This window comes from Rhinolophus hipposideros (assembly GCF_964194185.1).
Source record: "Rhinolophus hipposideros genome assembly, chromosome: 23".
NCBI classification, from domain to species: Eukaryota; Metazoa; Chordata; class Mammalia; order Chiroptera; family Rhinolophidae; genus Rhinolophus; species Rhinolophus hipposideros.
In genome coordinates this window covers 10,048,476-10,064,421 of record NC_138069.1, presented here as the reverse complement: position 1 = coordinate 10,064,421, position 15,946 = coordinate 10,048,476, and the positions used below count along the sequence as shown (strand labels likewise).

Here is a 15,946-nt window from a genome sequence, read left to right as displayed (position 1 = left end):
TAATGTTGATATATCTTGTTTATTGTTGGTGACGTTGACCTTGATCACTTGGTTAAGGTGGTTTCTATCAGATTTCTCCATTTTAAACTTATCGTCTTTCCCTTTTAGTTAATAGATACCTTGGGGGAGATACGTTGAGACTATGCAAATTGTTTCTCCCCACACTCACCCACTAGTTTTAGTGGATCTTGTCTATGACAATTATTGCTGTGATGTTTTGCCAATGGTGATTTTCAGTTTCCTTCTACATTAATTGGAATTCTGTAAGGAAGAGCTGTCTCATCTCCCCCATTTTTTAATCAATTATTTGTAGTATGGACTCAACGGATGTTTATTTTGTTATGTGGGTTAAAATCCAATAATAATATCTTTATTTTGTTGCTCAAATGGTTTCACCTTTGGCTATTAGAGTTCCTTCAGGTTGACTCCTTTGTTCTTTCAATAAATTCTCATTTTAGTAGTACTAGTAGTACTAGTAGTAGTAGTAGTTGTAGTAGTTGTAGTAGTTGTAGTTATAGTAGTTGTAGTATTTTCTTACTTTCTGGGACCACAAGATGTTCCAGGTTCATCTCCTGGAACCAACCACTTCTCTAAGAGACCTGCCCTGATCTTTAACTGGAGAACAGTGTTTAGAATCTAAGATCTGGGTGCTGCCTGAGTATGTTTTTACACGTTTTGAATGATAGTGTTCTAAGGTAGTTAGATATGGTGTGGAGCCTTGCCATGAGGAGGAAAAAGAAACATGTCATCATGTTTCTTTCTCAGCTTACTCTCCTTCCCTTTAGTTGAACTCTTCCTCAGGAGCAATGCTTTCATTGACAACAGATGGAAGAGGGAAAGTATCTAAAAATTGTTATTAGTGTTTCCCTTCCCCCACTCTACAATGTATGTAAATACAGACATAGTACAAATATCCATTTTCTGACACCACGCTATGTTCTTGACACAAAATGTGTGTGTATGTGTATGTATGTATGTATGTGTGTATGTGTATATATGTATATATATATAGTGAGAGAGAACGCCTGACCTTGGATTATGGTTTCTTAATTGAAAGAAGTTAGCCCAAAGCAATGTTTCAAATTGCATTTTTGTATGCTACACTGTAGGTTTTTACACCCTGGGAAGATTGTGCCATAAATAGATTTAGATGTATGTGTGCGTAGTCAAGATTGAGAAAGGCCTTATGAAAGAGGAAGAGACGAAGGAAGGCCAATATGACACCTGGGCTGCAGACTTTCTCAGATGGATTTTAGGAAGTTGAGAACCTGGAAATTGCCAATGTTCTCGGAAAAGTCCTTTTCATGAGTTCTTGTGCGTGGTAGTCAAGGTAATTGGTAATATCAACCACAAACAGTAGAACTCCTATTTGAAAGTTACTATATACCAATGTATAAGTAACACTTCAACCATGGTTTCCTTGGAATTAATTTACTATCTAGTTGGGGAGACCAGACACACACATAAACAAAGAACAATGAAAAGAGGACTTTCCGTTAAACTTGGCAAATTGAACCCATGTGTTTATTATCATTCCTCCTGAAATCTAATGGAAATGGCAGAAAGGAAACAAAAAGCATAAACTCATAAGGCAAAGAAAAAGGGAGGAGATGAAACAGATGAGAAATGACAGCTCTTTTGGAAGCTGGAAAGGAAAGTTGATGGAATAGTGGATACCAATTTAACCAACCAAACGAGACCAAAGCGCAAACCTGCAGTGAGGGAAAGTCAGCAGGAAGCAAGCCAATATGCCACGGAACTCTGGAGAAGCTCCAAACTTCTTGGCACAATATATTTGTCAGCTAAGAAGCATGGAGGGTTTGAAGGCAGGAAGACTGATGTGAAGTTTATGTAAGAAGCTGCACCAATATGCACCCCTCTCCTGTTCATGCCGTCTTAGTGGGTTGATTTTTTTTTTTTTTTTTTTTTTGTTGAGAGCCCACTGGCCCATGTGGGAATCGAACCGGCAGCCTTCGGAGTTAGGAGCATGGAGCTCCAACCCCCTGAGCCATCGGGCCGGCCCAGTGGGTTGATTTTTTAATTATTATTTATCCCTTTACTGTGACATTTTGTGAGTGAGCAGTAGTGAGTGCCTGTGTTCAACCTGCCACAATTAATGAATATTACGTTAATTTAAAATCAAATAAGACACAATTGAAATTGCCATATGCTAAGAGCCACTAAGGGTACGGACAATAAATGCTATTAGACCACAATGATAAATTCCCAACAGTAGATCTTACTCTCCCAAGAATTCTGGACTAATCAAGAATGAAGTTGAAACTAATAAATAAATAAATAAATTAAAAAAAAAAAAAAGAATGAAGAAACACGGAGCTAGCTGCTGGGTAACTTTTTCACATGAACATTGTGCTGGACACTTGATAAAAATTCCCTTCCTTAAGAATTCATGAGGGGACTTTGAAAAGATGATTTCTGTACTAGGCAAATCCATAATCAAGTCTAGGGTCACAGAACTCGTCCGCCAATATAGCTAGATATTTGTGCAAGGAAAATCATCCCTAACTTGTTAGCTATCTTGAAGGGAATCGGTGAGTATATGGACAAAAGAGAAAACATTCATGCAAAATTTAACAGCTATTACTATATACCTGTCTGTCCTCTGAGGATTCACAGGTTATTAATAAACAATTATAGATATGTCTTAAGAGCTGCAGATAAGTCCCTAGAGAGCTAAGTCTTAAAAAATTGCTGGGAGAGTGTGGTAAAGCTTTCCAAGGGAGGTGGATTTGGCTGAGACAGTTGAGCACAGCTGGAAGCCTGTTTGTATGGGAGACTGATGGGGGATGAGGCTTCAAAGGTGGGAAGAGGATTGATATACTATCAAGGGTATGATATATCAGGCTAAGGAATTTGTATTTTATCTCGAAGGTGACAGGAGAGCCTCACATTCCAGAAACATTTAAAATCTTTTTAGGAGTGTCAAGACTGGAAGCAAATAAACCAATGAAGGGACTTGAACTATAAGAAGAAGCCAAGCACATGGCCACGAAGAATAAAATCTTTTGTGACCCAAATTCTATAATCGCCATTTGTAACTTTTTAACTTTTCTTTTGGTAATACTAATGTAATCCAGGAAGAAATCAAAATAATAGCACCAGATCCTTCAGAAAATAGCAATAAAAGGAGGAAGACACAAATGTTAATACAGAAATAATGAAGAAATTAATAAAACCCATGATGTTACTGGTGTTTAAAAATATTTATGTGTGGGATTAATACTCAGTTATATAAAGTACATAGCTATTTAATGAACTGATCCTCTTGTAATTAAATTTAAATGCTCAAGAAAAATTTGTTCACATTTTATTAGATTTATTGGTTTAATATCTTTAGCATTAAGATAAAAGAATGAATGATATTATTGCAACTGTCTAGAAGAGACAGACTGTCCAGAAAACAGACTGTCCAGAGACAACTGTCCAGAAGAGAAATGAGGGTCACTCCTGGGAACATTGGTCGTCAGAATCTCGGACCGTGACTCATCCTCGTTACTCTCTGTAGGGCCTCAGGGAACACACTCCTTATGGGAGAGTCTATGTTGCGTGATTTGGTGGCTCTTGTTTATAATTTATGCAAACCTAACACATTAACAATGAGAGTGCAAAGGAGGTGACAGATCTATGAGACACTGAGGACGTAAAAATGAGAGAATTTAGTGATCAGTTGGTTATGGTGGAGAGAGAGGTATACCTAGGAAGGTTTCAAGATCTGTTATTAGGATGACTGTGTAAATATTGAAATAAAAATACGTATTTATTTCAGTACAATTATAACAATAACAGCAACTACTACCTTGACAAATATAAACTGACCCTAGCCACAGGAGAAAGGTCAAACTACTTTTGTTAATGTAATGGAACACTACTGTGTCTGAAAAATTTCAGATACCACTTGGGTATCGGAAAATGTGTCAACAGAGTTTGATTGTGACCAAATTGTTAAAAGGTCTCATATTTAGGTGGCAAGATTATAGGTCACATTTTTTCTTTTCTTTCTGATTTTCTTTTTAAAACTTTATTGAGGTACGGTTGACATACAATAATATGCACATATTTAAAGTGTATAATTTGGTAAGTTTTGACATATGTATATACTCAGGGAAAACACCACAAGCAAGACAATCAAACCATTGCCTCCTCAAAGCTTCCTGTGCTCCTTTGTAATTCTTCTCAACCGTTCCTCCCTGCTTACCCTACCCCCTACCAATCCTCAGACAACTATAGTTTCTTTAACTATAGAATAGTTTGCATTTAAAAATTTTTTTATATAAATAGAATCATATAGTATATACTCTTTTGGGTCTACCTTCTTTCAGCATAATTATTTTGAGCATCATTCTTGTTCTTATATCCATATTAAGAACGTAGTTAATTCCTTTTTATTGATGAGCCATATTCCATTGTGTGGATATACCAAATTTGTTTATCCATTCATGTACTGATGGATATTTAGGTTGTTTCCAGTTTTGGACTATTATAAATAAAGCTGCTATTAACATTCATGTATAAGTCTTTGTACGGTTATATGCTTTCATTTCTCCTGGGGAAAGTCCTAGGGATGATAAACTCTAAAGCAACCCAAAAATAACAAAACAAAGTGTTATAGGCTAATAACGTAACAAAGGAGATGAATGAAATCCAAAAAAAGAAAGAACAGAAAAAGAAAGTAAAAGAGGAAAAAGGAGGCCACAAAAATCAAATGAGACAAATAAGCAATAAATATCAAGATGATAGTTTTATTTTTTTATTATTTTTATTTTATTTTTATTTATTTATTTATTAGTTTCAGGTGTACAAGACAAGGTAATACTTAGACGTTCATCATTAGATGATAGTTTTAAACATAATCGTGTCAATAATTTCATTACATGTAAAATGGTCTAAACATTCCAACTAAAAGGTAGTGTCTATCAGATTGGATAAAAAAGTAGGACATGCCGCCAAACAGAAATGCACTTTAAATATAAACACACAAATAGATATGCTAACACTAATAAAAAGTAAACTAGAGAGGCTTTATTACTATCAGACAAAGTACATTTCAGAAGAAAGACTATAACCAGGGCTAAAGAAGTTCATTTTGTATGATAATGTGGTTAATTTATCAGGAGGACAGAATAATCCTAAACATTTATATGCCTGATAACAGATCTTGAAACTATATGAAGCAAAACTGATAGAAATAAAATGAGAAATCCACAATTATGGCCAGAGGTTTCAACACCCATACTCGATTACTGATAAAACAAGTAGACAGAAAATCATTTATGGTATAGAAGACTTGAGTGACACAACCAACCAGTTTGACATAAATAACATTTATGAAACACGCCACCAACAATAGCAGAATGATCATTCTTTTCTAAGTGCATCCAACATTTACTAAGGTATATTGACCCAGATTCCTGGTCATAAAGTAGTCTCAATAAATGTAAAAGGATTCAAGTCATACAAGGTATATACAAAGTATACCTGATCACAGTGGAATTAAATGAGGAACCAATAACAGAAACATCTCTGGAAAATTCTCCAATATGTATGAACTGAATTTTGTTCCCTGTCGAATTATTCTGTTTAAATTTTATTCCATTTTAGTTTATAAATGTAAATAGTTATAAAAAGTACAAAAACACATTTTTAAAAATAGAGCTGTCTTGGGGCCGGCCCCGTGGCTCAGGCAGTTGGAGCTCCATGCTCCTAACTCTGAAAGCTGCCGGTTGGATTCCCACATGGGCCGGTGAGCTCTCAACCACAAGGCTGCCTGTTCGACTCCTCTACTCCGGAAAGGGATGGTGGGCTGCGCCCCCTGCAACTAGCAATGGCAACTGGATCTGGAGCTGAGCTGCGCCCTCCACAACTAAGACTGAAAGGACAACAACTTGAAGCTGAACGGCACCCTCCACAACTAAGATTGAAGGGACAACAACTTGACTTGGAAAAAAGTCCTGGAAGTACACACTGTTTCCCAATAAAGTCCTGTTCTCCTTCCCCAATAAAATCTTTCAGATAAATAAATAAATAAATAAATAAATAAATAAATAAATAAATAAATAAAAATAGAGCTGTCTTTGTGGAAAGGTTTTTAACTACAAATTCAATTTCTTTATAAAAATACGGGTATTCAAGTTATCTGTTTGTTCTTGAGTGAAACTTGTTAGTTTAGCTGTAAAGGAATTTTTCCATTTCATCTAACTTATTAAACATGTAAAGTTTTACTATTCTGTTTTGTCTTTTTAATATCTGTGGAACATGTAGTGATTTTGGCATTGTGGTGATATTGGTAATTTGTATCTTCTCTCTTTTCATCCTGAGTCGTCTGGTTACAGGCTTATAAATTTTATTAATCTCATAGAACTATCTTTTGGATTCATTGACTTTCTCTGTTGTTTGTCCGTTATTCTATCTCATTGATTTCTGCTCTGATCTTTATTATTTCTTTTCTTCTGCTCATCTTGGGATTTATTTGCTCTTCTTTTTCTTGTTTCTTAAGGTTCAGGCTGAAGTTACTGATTTGAGACATTTCTTTTTTTCTGAGTGCTATAAATTTTTCCTATATACTGCAATAGAGGCATCCCACAAATAGTAATATGTTTCATTTTCATCTTTGGTTAGTTAAAGATACTTTCTAATTTTCCTTTTGAGTTTTTCTTTGACCTGTGGGTTATATAGAAGTGTATTATTTAGTTTCCATATATTGGGAGATTTTCTAAAGATGTTTCTGTTAGTGATTCTTAATTTAATTCTACTGTGGTCAGGTAAATCTTGTCTATACCTTGTATGACTTGAATCTTTTTGCATTAGTTGAGACTTGTTTTATGATCTGGAATATGGGCTACCTTGGTAAATACACCTTAGTAAATATTCTGAGTACACTTGGAAAAGAATGTGTATTCTGCTATTGTTGGGTGGAGTGTTCTATAAATGTTAATGTACACAGATTATGCATGTGGGTAAGGACTGGAATGAAATTGAACCAATATAAAAAAAATTGATTGTAGTTTTCATTAGCAGGTTTTTTTCCTGAGTAAGTTGCTTAAAATCTTTACAAATATGAGAGGAAAATTATGGTTTGGATGGTTATTACAGTTATACCACTAGCTTCTATGATGGTTCTCAAGGATCCTCATTTTCTATTATTTATACCCTTATGTAGTTCCTTCCCACACTGAATCTAGGCTAATCTATGTGACCAGTGACTGAGTGTGACTTCAGAAGCTAGGTCATAAAAGGCATTACACCTTCTGCCTTGTCTCTTGAAACACTCACTCTGGGGTAAACCAGCCTCCATTGCTTGAGGATACTGAAGCAGCCTTGTAGAGACCCCTATGAGGAGGAACTGAGTCCTCCAACCAACAACCAGCAGCAACCTGCCAGTCTTGTCAGGGAGCCCCTGGGAAGCAGATCCTCTATCCCCAGTTAAGTCTTCAAATGACTACAGCCTTTCAAGAGACCCTAAGCAGGAACTGCCTAGCAAAGCCACACTTGAATTCCCCACCCACAGAAATTATGAGAGACGATAAATGATTACTGTTGTTTTAAGCCACTCAGTTTTGAGCAATTTGTTACATGATTATTTAAAAAATACTAATGCTCATGTTTTAAAGTAAACCTTTATTAAAAAGCCACATTCAAGTTTCTGCTCAAATTCATCTTTTGTGAGGTTTTTCCTAGCCAACCTAGCTAAAATAGCATCTGCACTTATTCTATCTCTGCCTTGCTCTTTCCTCTTTGTGTTTACACCTGAAAGGGGTGTGCGTGTGTGTGTGCGTGTGTGTGTGTTTCTTCTCCACTAAAATGGAAGCCCCATGAGGACAAGGACTATTTTGTTCACTACTGCTTCTAAGGTCTAGAATGCTAATAATGCTACTTGATACATGGTAGGTACTCTATAGATAATTATTGAAAGAAAGAAAGAAAGAAGGAAGGAAGGAAGGAAGGAAGGAAGGAAGGAAGGAAGGAAGGAAGGAAGGAAGGAAGGAAGGAAGGAAGAGAAGGAAGGAAGGAAAAAAGGAAGGGAAGGAAAGAAGAAAGAAAGAAACCAAGTAAAATTTTTAATATTCACATTAGCCTTAATAGTATATTTGGATTTTATTTCAGGGAGGCATATAAATAGTATGAGTCATGTGTGACTTTGTACTCCTCTTAATGTTTGCATTAGAATCGTTACAACAAAAACTTTTTAAAAGAAATAATAATGTTCACACCTTATTTCTTTTTCTTTTTCTTTTCTTTTCTTTTTTATTTTTGGTTGTTGTTGTTCATTCATTTTTCTTCAAAAAGGCATTGTGGTAGGCAGCCTCTAAAATGGCCCCCAATGACTCCTGACTCCTGGTATTCATGTTCTTGTATGGTCCCCACCCGCATTTAATAGGGCTGACTTGTACAGTCAATAAGGATTTCTAGAAAAGGATGTGACTTCTGAGGCTAGATCACACGATATTGACATTTTTAAATAGAATATCTCATTACAGCTGAATTTCTTCACAAAAATGAAAAGGTTTCAAACAAAGTTTCTGAGTGACTCATTTGCTATCCAAACAAAGAAAGCCATTTACGGATGGCTAGTTCATTGAATCATGTTTGATTGTAGCAGCCAAGGAAACATATCCAGAGAAAATTAACTTGTTTAAGATTATTAGCCTTTCTGTAAGTTGAAGACATTTAGAGTAACATCAATAGCCAGATAAACATTGGGGAGGCTGGATGGCTCAGTTGGTTAGAGCGCGAGCTCTGAACAACAGGGTTGCTGGTTAGATTCCCACATGGTCCAGCGAGCTGCACCCTCCACAACTAAATTGAAGACAACGAGCTGCCACTGAGCTTCCAGAGGGGAGTCCAGATGGCTCAGTTGGTTAGAGCTGGAGCTCTCAACAACAAGGTTCCCAGTTCAATTCCCACATGGGATAGTGAGCTGCGCCCCTGCAACTAAAAATTGAAAACGGCGACTGGAGTTGGAGCTGAGCTGCACCCTCCACAACTAGATTGAAGGACAACTACCTGGAGCTGATGGGTCCTGGAGAAACACACTGTCCCACAATATTCCCCAATAAAAGAAAAAAGGAAAAAAAGAATAGTCAGTTAAAACAAGGTGATATCAACTGGTTTTCTTGATTCTTTTCTTATAATAGCTTCTTGAGATATAATTAACACAATACAATTCACCCATTTTAAGTGTACAATTCAGAGTTGTGCAACATTATCAGAATCAATTTTACAACATTTTTATCATCCCCAAAAGAAACCACCCATTAGCTGTAATTATCCATTTCCTCTGCAACCACCCAGCCATAGGTAACTACTAATCTCTATCTCTATAGATTGGCCTATTGTGGACATTTCATATAAATGTCCTTTGTGACTCACTTCTTTCATTCAGCATAATGTTTTCAAGGTTCACCTGTAGTATAATATGTATTAGTATTTCATTTCTTTAATTGCCAAATAATATTTTATTGTATGGACATATGACAGTGTTTATTCATTTATCAGGTGGACATTTGGTTTGTTTTCCATCTTTTGGCAATTATGAATAATGTTGCTATGAACATTTGTGTACAAGTTTTTGTGTTGATCCATGTTTTATTTCTCTTGAAATGGAATTTCCGGATCATATGGTAACATTATGTTTAACCTTTGAGGAACTGACAGTTTTCCAAAGCAGCTGTACCATTTTATAGTCCTACCAGCAATCTATAAGTGTTCCAATATCTTCCGTCTTACCAACACTTGTAATTATCTGTCATTTTGATTATAGCCATCCTAGTGAGAGTAAAGGGCTATTTCATTGTGGTTTTGATTTACATTTCCTCATGGCCAATGATGTTGAACATCTCTTCGTGTGCTTATTGGTCATTTGTATATCTTCTTCAGAGAGATGTCTATTCAGATCTTCTGCTCATTTTTAAAAACCTGGGTATTTGTCTTTTGTCTTTTCACTTTCTTAATTGCCCTCAAAAAGCACAAAAGTTTTTAATTTTAATGAAACCCACTTTATTATTATATTGTTGTTGTTGCTTGAACTTTTGGTGTCATATCTAATAAACCATTGCCTAATTCAGGTATTGAAGTTTTATGCCTATATTTTTTAAAGAGGTATATAGACTTAGCTCTTATAATTAAGTCTTTGATTCATTTTGAGCTAATTTTTGTGCATTGTGTAAAATAGGGGTCCAACTCCATTGTTTTGCATATGGATATCCAGTTGTCCCAGCACATTTGATTGAAAAGCTTATTGTTTTACCATTTAATTGTCTTAGAATCTTTGTTAAAAATCAACTGACCATAAATATAAGCGTTTATTTCTAGACTCTCAATTCTATTCCATTAATCTATATGTCCTTGACTCTTAGATGGATGTTACCATTACTGTTCAATTGTTTTTTCAAGGAATCAGTGAGGCGTTCGAAGTGATTGAAAAATTAGCCTCTGAAAATAGTCTATGTGGGACAACTACATGTGAGAATATTTTCAAAGAAGTTGAGAAAACACTAATTCAGTACAACATGAAGTTGAGTCCAGTCAGATGTGTTACATTTGATGGTAGTACCAACATGTGTGGAGCAGAAAAAGCTTAGTTGGACAGATTTACAAAGCTTTTGACAATGTAAGGTGTTTAAAGCCTGTAGAAAATATTTTAATTTATTATGTGTTATTGAACCAACAATGTCAACAGTGAACTTCATTGTTCTTCTGTAGTTTCAGGAATTTTTTTTCAGAAATAAATTTGAATATCCTGACTTGCTATACCACACAGCATGGCTTAGTATAGGTAAAGTATTATTGTAATTGTTTAAGCTTAGGGCTGAGATGGAAATTTTAAAAATTGTGGTAAAATACGTATAACATAAATTTTAACACCGTAACCATCTTTAAGCATGCAGTTCAGTGGTATTAAGTATGTTCACATTGTGTTGTGCAACCATCACCACCATCACCACCATCTATCTCCAAAACTTGTTTCATCTTGCAAAACTGAAACTCTATATCCATTAAACAATAATTCTCCTTCCTCCTCTCTCCCCAGCCCCTACCAACCACCATTGTACTTTCTGTCTATATGAATTTGACTACACTTTGTACCTTATTAAGTGGAATCATACAGTATTTGTCTCTTTGTGACTGGCATATTTCACTTAGCATAATATCCCCAGGTTCGTCCATATTGTAACGTGCCAAAATTTTCTTTCTTTTTAAGGTTGAATAATATTCTGTTGTACGAATATACTACATTTTGGTTATCCATTGATCCAATGATGGACATTTGAGTTGCTTCCACCTTTTCCCTATAGTGAATAATGTTGTTCAGTTAGACATTTTTGTGAAGGAGAACTTCCCTTAACTACTGTTGAACACTAAATGGTTTGGAATTTAGCTTTTACTAAAGACTCAATAATGCCTCTTAATGAGTTCAAACTAAAATTACAAGGCAAACTTGTTTACATATGAAACTTTTACTGCAGTAAAGGCATTTCAGCACCAATAACTTTTTTGAATTGTAACGTCAAATTGCTTTAAATACTTCCTGTACTGTTAAAAGTTACAAGAAGTAAAATGTCCATTACCACACAAATATGCAGCATATATATTTTCTGAGCTCAAACTATACAGTGCCTACAGGATTTTTTGGACTTCACTTCAAATGAAAAGAAAAATTTCATATTTCAAAATCCATTTAACAATGTAACCGAGGCTCTCTCATTCAATCTTCAACTGGAGATGATTAATCTGCAGTGTAATGATATGTCCTAAGACATATATCAAGAGAAGAATCTAATAAAATTCTATAAATTTCTTCAAAGCAATGAATATTTTTTACTAATATCACGTGCCAGTGGATTAGTATCAGGGTTTCCCAGTACCTATCTGTGTGAAAAGATGTTTTCAAAAACATTTCATTACGGATCAACATTAACAGAATATTTGAAATCACCTTTTTTTTTTTTAGGTTATTGATTTGATACCTATGCTTCTTTCTTTCTTTCTTTCTTCTTTCTTTCTCTCTCTCTCTCTCTCTCTCTCTCTCTCTCTTTCTCTCTCTCTCTCTTTCTTTCTTTTTTAAAATTTTATTGGGTAACAATGTGTTTTTTCTGGGACTCATCAGCTCCAAGGCAAGTTGTTGTCCTTCAATCTAGTTGTGAAGAGCACAGCTCAGATCCAAGTCCAGTTGCCATTTTCAATCTTAGTTGCAGGGGGCACAGCCCACCATCCCATGTAGGAATCGAACCACAACCTTATTGTTAAGAGCTCGCGCTCTAACCAACTGAGCTAATTGACTGCCCCTCGAAATCACTTTTGAATCCTAGGTAAATGAAATGTTATCCCCATTCTCCATCAAAAAAAGGAAAATTATTATTCTCATTACTAGACTTGAATTACAAAACTTAATCACTGTATTTTGGATTTCATCACAAATTTATGGAAAAAATATAAAATCTATTATTACGTACCTACATGAAATCCTTGATTTTGCCACTTGTTCTACAAAGACTAAAATATTTACTATCTGGCCTTTACAGAAAAAGCTTTGCCAACCCTGGAGAGAAAGAGAGAAAAAAGCTGAAGACCAAGTCTTAGGACATCTCAATTCAGAAGTCAGGAAAGGGTAAAGGATCTCCTGCAATAGAAACTAGAAAGCAGCCGCCAAGAACGTGGGAGGGAAACTCGGAGAGCATGGCATCTCAAAAACCAAGGGAAGAAAGTGTTTCAAGCAAGAGAGAATGGTCAACTGCATTAAACGCCGCTAAGGTAAAGATAAAGATTCAACTTTTGTATTTGGCAGTGTGGGAAATGTTGGTGATCTCGGTGAGTGGTTTCAGTGGCATAGGGATAGCTGACAAGACAGAGAGGAAAAGGTTGAAAAGATTAAATAATGCATCTAAAGTGTTTAATGTCATGCCTGGCACACAGTATGTACAGTAATTATCATTGAAGCAGATGCTATTGGTGCCCCACTCAGATCGCATCACTGCTACCATTTCAGTAAAATATGTCTGACTTTATCTATGAAGATGTTCCTGATTTTATTTGCCTGAGAGCTTTAGCTTTCTCTGGCTGCTGGAGTCTGCTTTGCTTACATGCAACAGGCTGGAGCTGCTGGGGAATTAACACCCCGAGGAGCAGCCCTCAATAGTGACGACAGTGATTGACAGGAGGAACAGTATAAATACTCCAGTTCACTTGCATCTCAGATGGGGTAACTCTGAAATACGGGTTTGTGTTCTCCGGTTTTCCTCAGAGCTCCCCAGCAGGGTTAAGAATGGCAAAACCTGGCACTTAAGCAAGTGGAAAAAACTACTCCCTGAAAGTTGATTCAGAATCATGACACCCCAAGTAACAGTGAAGATTTGGAGTGATCATGGCCCCAGGTGTTAATGGGTTCCAGCTCCTGTTGAAGAATGACTATAAGGTAGGACACTGAGAATTGAAACCACCTACATCCACACAGATTAGTCAACATGAACATAATTTTATTATTTCATTGTCATCTTCCACATAACTACTATTCCAGGAACATTTTGACCAAGAAGAGAAAAATTGTTAGTACGTTTATTATTCATTTCAGGAATTTCTCAAAATCCCGTTTAAATGAACACTGAACTACTCAATTTTTCAAAGGCGACTTTAAATGCTGTGTAGTAAGCAGGATAATGCCCCCCTCCACCAAGAACTCTATGTACTTACTAATCCCTGGGACCTTTAAATATGCTATGTTACATGGCAAAGGGGAATTAAGGTGGCAGATGGAATTAAGGTTGCTAATTTATTTGACCTTAAAATGGGGAGATGATCCCGAATTATCTAAATTGGCACACAGTAATCACAAGGGTAAAGATAAAGAAGGAGGGAGGCAGAATAGGTCAGAATGATATGATTTAAGAAGGACTCAACCAGACTTTGCTGACTTTGAAGATGAAGGAAGGGCACAGCCAAGGAACATGGGCAGCCTCTAGAACTGGAAAAGGCAAGTTCTAGAGCCTTCAGAAAGGAACAGCCTTGTCAACACCTACATCTTTATCATGGAGACCTGGTCAGACTTCTGACTTATGGAATTGTAAAATGATAAATTTGTGTTTTAAGTCCCTAATGGTGGTAATTTGGTACAGCAGCAATAGAAAACTAAGATATTCTCCAAGACTCTTTAAAACCCTTATCTTGCTGTGTCCACTAACCCTAACCTATTATGTCATGATTGTTAACCAATCCTAACCAAGTCCCCTGAATTGAGAAGTTCTCTTAAACCAGGCCCATAAACCTTTTAAATATCCCAACGTCCCCCTTGGAAATGCCAATGAGATTGTCAAGGTACTGGTCTGTCTTATCAGTAAAATAAGCGTGGTAGCCATCACACTTTGCAGTTCGGTCTCAGAGCGTGTAAGGCCGATAGACATCAAGCAAGGAATTGCGTTCTCTCCAATCACTGACCCTACAAGATTTGGGTATGTCCTTCATATTTCACTGGATTTACAGTGGTTTCAGCAGTGTGCTACAGTTTTTTTAATTATATAAGAAAACTGGCAAATTGGTATTTCTTGGATTGGATAATGCTGGAAAAACAACATTGCTACACGATGACAAACTTGGACATGTCCCAACGTTACATCCCACCTCAGAAGAACTAACCATTGCCGGCATGACCTTTACAACTTTCGATCTGGGTGGACATGTTCAAGCTCGAAGAGTGTGGAAACCCTACCTTTCTGCTATCAATGGTGTTGTGTTTTTGGTGGATTGTGCAGACCATGAAAGGTTGTTAAAATCAAAAGAACTTGATTCATTAATGACCAATGAAACCATTGCTAATGTTCCTATACTGATTCTTGGGAATAAGATCGACAGACCCGAAGCCATCAGTGAGGAGAGGTTACGAGAGATGTTTGGTTTATATGGTTACACAACAGGAAAGGGCAGTGTATCTCTAAAAGAACCAAACGCCCGGCCCTTAGAAGTTTTCATGTGCAGTGTGCTCAAAAGGCAAGGTTTCGGAGAAGGCTTCCGCTGGATGGCACAGTACATCGATTAACACCAGCCTGCGTGGGGCCCAGGTCTCGCCACTCAGGCCTACTCAGAGATTTGATTGCTGAACATGCGTCACTTGAATTCAATAGACTTTTGTTGGCCAGAATACAGAGGTTTTTTTAGATTATTAATATTATATCAACTTAATCTGAGTGAGAATTGAAAAGTGATTCAAGTAACTTTATCACAATGCTATCTTTCTAATCCCATACAGTTTTTAGTTTATAATCTGACATTACCCCCAGCACCGTGTATAAAGAGCAGCTTTCCAGCAGCGCATTCGAAGCGCTTTTTAACATGAACCCACCAATATAAACCATAATTGAAAGCTCATCATGTTCAATTTTTGTGTACTTTTTTTTTGGAACTAATTTTTAAGTTTTAGCTATGTCCACCTATCTTAAGTGTACAGGTAATAGTTTATTGATGATTGCATGATGCTTTCCAGTTTTCAATGTGTTTCCTTATGCAAACGTTATGCAATAAAACAAACCCTCCTGTTTGGAAAAAAAGGAATTAAAAAAAAAAGAAAGCGATGGATTTCTATTAATGCCGGTGAATTACAAGCTTTTAGGGCTGATAGAAACGTTTTAATATCACATTTCTTATAATAGTTTTTTACAAAGTTCCTCAAAACCCTTGAATTGTATTAAAAGCAATTTTTAACACGTTTGCTTCACAATTAGTAGAAAGTAAAAAAAAAAAAAAAAAGAGTTCAAAAAGCTCCTTCCTAGGAAGAAAGCAGTGAGAGGCAGTCGATTATGAAGTGTTTCCCGACTGATGAACCAGAGGTAGTATCTCTGGACAATTACCGAACTGGGTTCTACGAGACCTTTGACGGTCCCGTCTAGTCTACAACTATTGTTTTTACTCTCAAATTATAGCTTGCCCTGACTGGCAGGCTGGT

The 15,946-nt window shown here is 36.3% G+C and overlaps 1 pseudogene across 1 annotated transcript; it reads left to right on the top strand.

The window, feature by feature from the left end:
- Positions 1-14,461: 14,461 nt before the first annotated feature.
- LOC308491399 (small COPII coat GTPase SAR1B-like) lies at positions 14,462-15,043 on the top strand (annotated as a pseudogene). Its single transcript has 2 exons — positions 14,462-14,792; positions 14,922-15,043. The product of its transcript is annotated as a small COPII coat GTPase SAR1B-like (transcript).
- The last annotated feature ends 903 nt before the right edge of the window (positions 15,044-15,946 follow it).